Genomic DNA, 6,413 nt, shown 5'->3' on the forward strand with positions numbered 1-6,413 from the left:
TTGTGAGTTTCTTGTTGGCTAGTTTTTGGCTTGTTGCTTGTTGTAGCTTGTTGCTTCTTTTTTTTTTTTAATCGGCTCCTGGCAAGGGGGGGCAAGCAGGGGCAAGCAGGGGCAAGGGGCAAGAGGGGCAAGGGGGGAGAGAGTCAGGGGTGCACAGCAGGCCCACCACAGCCCCAGGCTGCACGCCGGGGGGATCGAGTCACATAGAGTATTGGGGTTCTCAGGGATTGGCTGGTTTTGGCCTTGTTTTGAAATGGGATTCGCTTGATTTCTGGCTTATTGTGAAAGTCGGGGTGTTTATTTACCTCATGAAAATTGGCAACTGTGTTTACTTTGTGTATTTTGTTTGAAAGTGCCATCTAGTGGCTGATGTCGGTAATTGTAGCTCTTGGGTCACAAAGAAGTCATTGAGGAGGCTCGGCACCTTGCAGGCTCTGGCTTTATGCTCTAGCACAAGGGGCTCTCAACCTTTCCAGGCCACCGTACCCCTTCCGGGAGTCGGATTTGTCTGGCCTACCTTCAAGTTTCACCTCACTTAAAAACTGCTTGCTTACAAAATAAGACATCAAAATACAAAAGTGTCACAGGACGTTATTACTGAAAAATTGCTGATCTCATTTTTACCATATAATTATAAAATAAATCAATTGGAATATAAATATTGTACTTACATTTCAGTGTATAGTGTATAGAGCAGTATAAACAAGTCACTGTCTGTATGAAATTTTAGTTTGTACTGACTTTGCTAGTGCTTTTTATGTTGTAACACGAGGCAAATATCTATGACTTGATGTACTCCTGGGAAAACCTCTGCGTACCCCCTGAGAGCAGTGAGACTTTATCATGGGAAATTTAAAAAAATCACACCACTTATTGTTCTGTACACCATTTACTGTGCAGAGTGATTGTGGTCATCATAGTAAGACTGGAATGAGAGCATGACAGGAATCAGACAGCCCACGCTGATGATCATTGATAGGGAGACTTTGGGCATTTGTTTTCCCGCTGCTTAGGTACATAGACATCCAAGAAAGTCATGGGCTTTCCCAGCCTAGTTAGGACCTGGGCCATGATGGACTGTGCAGTGTAAGGCACCTGGCTCTTCATGACCCCAGTCATTTAGCCCATTAGGTGGAAAATAAGTCCTGTTTGTCCAGGTATCGAAAGACAGTGGTTCAGGTCTTGGATTTCTCAGTCATGGATGCAAAAGAGAACCAACTGGACAGACAAACAGGGACAGACACCCACACACTAAAGCTACAATTCCAGAAACATAACACAAGAACTAGGGGTTACCTGATTAAATTAAGCAGCAGGTTTAAAACTAACAAAAGGAAGTACTTCTTCACACAATGCACAGTCAGCCTATAGAACTTGTTGCCAGGGGTTGTTGTGAAGGCCAAAAGTATAACCAAGTTAAAAGATATAGATAAGTTCATGGAAGATAGATCCATCAATGGCTAGTAGCCAAGATGGTCAGGGATGCAACGCCATGCTCTGGGTGTCCCTAAACCTCCAACAGCCAGAAGCTGGGACTGGACAATGGGGATGAATCACTCAAAATTGCCCTGTTCTGTTCATTCCCGCTGAAGACCTGGTATTCACCACTGTCAGAGACAGGATACTGAGCTACATGGACCATTGGTCTGTTCTTATGTTCTTATACATATAGTGAAGAAAGAAAGAAAAGAAAGAAAGAAAGAAAGAAATGTTCTAGTCACTGAAGTTATGAATGGAAACAGAGTGACTGTCTATTAACTCATTGGAGCAGGTGGCCAAACAGGTGAGATGTCTTAAAAACAAATTTCTCCGGGAGTTTAGAACATAGCAGCAACCTAAGAGTTAAAAAATCCTCTCACCCACCAAAGGAGTTCAGTCTGAGGGTATGTTATCCCATTTACAAGGAGACATGGTTGCGCTCTGATGTCCTGTGTCCCAAAGATGTATGGGACATCCCCTGTGCAGTGTTTATAGCCCAGGAATGACTGGACATACACAGAGATACTTGTGTCCAGTGTTTGCTTTATTGTCTACAGCTCCTGGGAGCAGGCTGGGTGTGGTCGGGAGGAAGTCTATCTTGAGTTAGGGATTGGGCAATAGGAACAATATTTTCTACCCTCTCATCATTAATACAGCATCCTACGTGGGCTCCTCGACATTGTAAAAGGTGTACATAAACTTCCGTGGAGGGATCCCTGAGCACTGAAGCTGGTCGCAGGGTCTGCAGGTGCCTAGGGCTGACCCCATCAACAGACCTCGTCCCCACCCTCAACCCCCTCTCCAAGGGAGTTTTCCTGGGCCTGCACATGTCATGGCCAGCTCCTCTGTGAGCCTTCAGGTGCACAGCCAGGTTGGACTGTTGAAGCGCCACAAGCACTGGATGCACTGGAAGGGCCTCTCTCCCATGTGATCCCTCTGGTGCATGGTGAGGATGGACAGGATGGTGAAGTTCCTCTTCCATGTGATGCACTTGTAGAGCTGCTCCCTGCTGTGCATTCCCTGGGGCATGGTCAGGTTGGAGAGTTTGCCAACATGCCGCTGGCTCATGACATGCTCTCACCTTTGTGCGTATGCGTGCATTGGTGCACAGTGAGGTAGGACTGCCGTTAAAGCATTTCTGACACTGGGCACACTGTCAGGGCCTCTCCCCCATGTGGATCCACATGTGCACGTTGAGTTTTGGGTACTCTGGTTGCCCTTCATGCCCTTGTTGCACTGATATGGCCTCTGGCCACTGTTCATTCATTGATGGGTCCTGAGGTCAAACAATGTGTTGAAGCTGCTCTCGCACACCTTGCACAGAGCAACCTGTCACCCACGTGAATGCACATGTGCACAGTGAGATTCGACTGCTATCAGAAGCTCTCCTTACACCGTGTGGACATGTAGCTCATTTCTAGCTGGGCAGGGTTCAGAAGCACCAGTCCTGGCAGTTCTCCCTGCAGTCAGAACAGTAGGGGAGTTTCCAGATATGTTGCTCCCATTTGGGTTCGGCCTGTCCACATGTTCCCTACCTGCACTTGATCTCTGGCTGTCATTCCAGGAATTACCATATAAAATGGGGGGCGGGGGAAGAGGCATAAATAGCATACAGCTTATCTTTAGTAAGTGCACTAGAACCCAAGGGGTGAGGGTACAGAGATTGCTGATAGCCAACTTTGGTTCCTTCTCCCCTCCTATTCCCTGCAAGCTGCACTGAGTTTGGTGCAGGTCAGAATCAGGACCAACATTTTCCACTCCTTACGTGCAATGACTTTTTTTTTTTTTTTTAGGTGCTGATCATTTTCCTTTAGCAAATGTTTCCCGAAGGCAGGTGCCACACTGCACTCGTTTATTGTTTTGGCAAAGGTCTGACTTTGATCAGAAATTACATAGAAAACTTAACAGCTGTGGATGTGGGCTCCCAGTTCCAAAAGCCCAAGCGCACACTTTCATTAGTGAACAGTGTTTGTATTGTACATCACCACAGTGAGGTGTGATGCTATGGCAGAAGTATCACAAGCTCCCAATGTGCTTCTCCGATTCACGGGCGCCAGCCTCAACGCTCCCTTACATTATTGCCAACCCCAAATGTTTAAAAAATCATGAGTCAGGTGTCCAAAACCCAGGAGATAAAAAATAATAATAATACGTGGTCTCTTTTTATTCCAGTGTTTTAGCCTTTAGTTATGTACTTGAGTCACATTTTGAGGCTTTTCTCTGTAATCAGGAGGGCTAACAATATACTGTCATTTTTTTTAATTAAAGCAGAGATAAAAACTAAGTATGATTATATTAGTCTAACTTTATCACATGCCTCCAGGAGCTGGGGCTTTAAAGAAAAACACCAAATGTCATGAGACTTGTGCATAGGTCTTGGAACTAGGGGTGCTGCTGCACTTTGTAGCCTGATTTAGGGTGTACTGATAATATTAATATGGATAATATGGGAATTTAATGTATTAATTTTATTTTATTTAATAATAATATTAATAATTATTAATAATATTAATTAGTATGGGTTTAGGCTCGCCAATCTGTTTGATCAGAAGATAAAAGTTCTTGTCCTGAATCAGACTTCACAGAATTTATAAAGGACCCTCAGGGGTATGACAGGAAGCTGACACTGAGACAAAAAGAACAGGAGTACTTGTGGCACCTTAGAGACTAACAAATTTATTAGAGCATAAGCTTTTGTGGACTACAGCCCACTTCTTCGGATGCATATAGAATGAAACATATATTGAGGAGATATATATACACACATACAGAGAGCATAAACAGGTGGGAGTTGTCTCACCAACTCTGAGAGGCCAATTAATTAAGAGAAAAAAAACTTTTGAAGTGATAATCAAGCTAGCACAGTACAGACAGTTTGATAAGAAGTGTGAGAATACTTACAAGGGGAGATAGATTCAATGTTTGTAATGGCTCAGCCATTCCCAGTCCTTATTCAAACCGGAGTTGATTGTATCTAGTTTGAATCTATCTCCTCTTGTAAGTGTTCATGCTTTCTTTTTGCGGATACAGACTAACACGGTTGCTACTCTGAAACCTTACACTGAGACAGATATAGTCTTAAAGACTTTTTATTAAAATTAATAATAGTAAGTAAATGGTAAAATACCCAGAGTTACAAAGTTACAATTGCATTACTGCTATTCAAAAGATACATATGATAATATAGTATATTACATGCAACAAAGCTTTGGTTAACATACTCACACCCTTCCTTGCTAACCTGGTGGTAAGAGACACAGGAACAGCTGTGAGGTTCAGGTTTCTCAATTCTTGAGTGAGAGATGCAGTGCTTAGAAAATGCTGAGCTATAAAGCTGACTAGGGTTTACTTGACTAACTTAAACTTAAATCAAAACCAAATAAACAAACTAAGAATAAAACTTAGGAAAACCGAGGTTAGCCTAGTTCCCTTGAAACTTAACGTTTAAGAAGAACAAGTATAGCCTACAAATAGTAGCAGTCATCGTAGCTAGAGTGGAGAAAGTAAATGAGCATAGAGTAAAGTGAGAACGGAGATAGTGAGAAATGGAGATGAAGTAAAGTAAGAATGGAGAAATGGAGATAAAATGGAGATCCTCTATTGAAGTGGGTTACCTCTTTTATAGGACAAATGCCAGACCTCCTTCCTCTTATGCCCAAATTTCATTCCTTACCCACAGAAATGTTAGGGTACACTTACCCCATAGGCTAGTATGTATGTGCGTATTGATGACAGGTATGTATGCACATCAGTCTCTTGTGGTGTACTTGTTAAGTCTGTGGGACAACCCCCCCATGCCATTTTCCATTGTCCATTGGTCTAGATAAAAGGTCATAGACATAGGCGTGGGCACTCATCTATTTAGGTAACAAGCTATAGGTCAACTTTGCTTTCGGAGTAAAAGGTCTTAATACAGATCTGCTCACTTTGCCTTAGCTTAACATACACGATATGGCCTGTAGGTCTCTTGCATTACAGCCAAACTTACTTTAATATAAATCTATAAACCTATTACAATAAACCAAATACTTAATATATATATATATATATATATATATATATATATATTAGGGTTACCATATTTCCACAATCAAAAAAGAGGATGGGGGGAGGAGCCCCACTCTAGCCCCGCCCCACCCCCATCCACTCCCTCCCACTTCCCACCCCCTGACTGCCCCCCTCAGAACCCCCAACCCCCCCTGCTCCTTGTCCCCTGACTGCCCCCTCCTGGGACCCCTGCCACTAACTGCCCCCTGGGACCCCACCTCCTATCTAAGCGTCCCTGCTTCTTGTCCCCTGACTGCCCCCTCCTGAGAACCCCCCACCATAACTGCCCCCCTAGAACCCTAACTGTCCCCTGACTGCCCCGACCTTTATCCACACTTCCACCCCATATTCACATCCCTGCCCCCAGACAGACCCCCGGGACTCCCATGCCCTATCCAATTGCTCCCCACCCCCTGACAGGACCCCCTGAACTCCTGACCCATCCAACCCCCCACTCCCTGTCCCTGACCAGGGCTGGCTTTAACAAATGCCCAGGAATCGGGCTGCACTCCGGCCAGGGGTCGTGGGGTGTGGGGCCGGCACCGGCACCGGCACGCTTGGCCAGAACTGGGGCCGCTCCCCTGGGGCCCGAGCTGGGCTGGAGCCACTGGGGCCGGGACTGGCGTGCTCGGCTGGAACCGGGGCCGCCGCCCTGGGGCCTGAGCCGGGGCCGGAGCCGCTGGGGTCGGGGCCGGAACTGCTGGGGCTGGGCCAGAGGTGCTCGGCCGGCGCTGCTGGGCCGGGCCGGTGCGCTCGGCCGGTGCCCTGGGGCCCAAGCCGAGCCGGAGCCACTGGGGTCGGCCGGGGCCAGAGGGAGCCGCACCGCACCGCGCCTCCCCGGAGCCCTCCTCCTCATGCCGTCCCCCCCTCGCCCCAGCTTACCTGCT

This window comes from Trachemys scripta, chromosome 2 (genome assembly GCF_013100865.1).
Source record: "Trachemys scripta elegans isolate TJP31775 chromosome 2, CAS_Tse_1.0, whole genome shotgun sequence".
Classification (NCBI taxonomy): Eukaryota; Metazoa; Chordata; order Testudines; family Emydidae; genus Trachemys; species Trachemys scripta.